The 253-nt window shown below is 43.9% G+C and overlaps 1 protein-coding gene across 1 annotated transcript in view; it reads right to left on the bottom strand.

The window, feature by feature from the left end:
* Positions 1 to 253, bottom strand: part of COL4A4 (collagen type IV alpha 4) — a 112,718-nt gene that overhangs the window by 68,591 nt on the left and 43,874 nt on the right. The gene's annotated exons all lie outside the window — the stretch shown is intronic.

Consider the following 253-nt stretch of genomic DNA (forward strand, 5'->3'; position numbering starts at 1 on the left):
GTGAAGTGTAACATATATGGACTTGAGTTTAGAGTTTAATTTTGTCAGAACTGTCATTTTATAGTCAAGGGTGATGGTACCATAATAATTCAGCAAAGAAAAGTTCGCAGCCATTAAATTGGGCAGCAATGAGACAATGAACGCAGTTACGTGATCATAACGGCCTCCACAACCCGGGCAGCACATACATTCCAACATGTGCTCTCCAGGCAAAAGGGATTCTTACCGGGTCTCCCATCTGCCCCTTGACTCC

This window comes from Myotis davidii, unplaced genomic scaffold (assembly GCF_000327345.1).
Source record: "Myotis davidii unplaced genomic scaffold, ASM32734v1 scaffold575, whole genome shotgun sequence".
Classification (NCBI taxonomy): Eukaryota; Metazoa; Chordata; class Mammalia; order Chiroptera; family Vespertilionidae; genus Myotis; species Myotis davidii.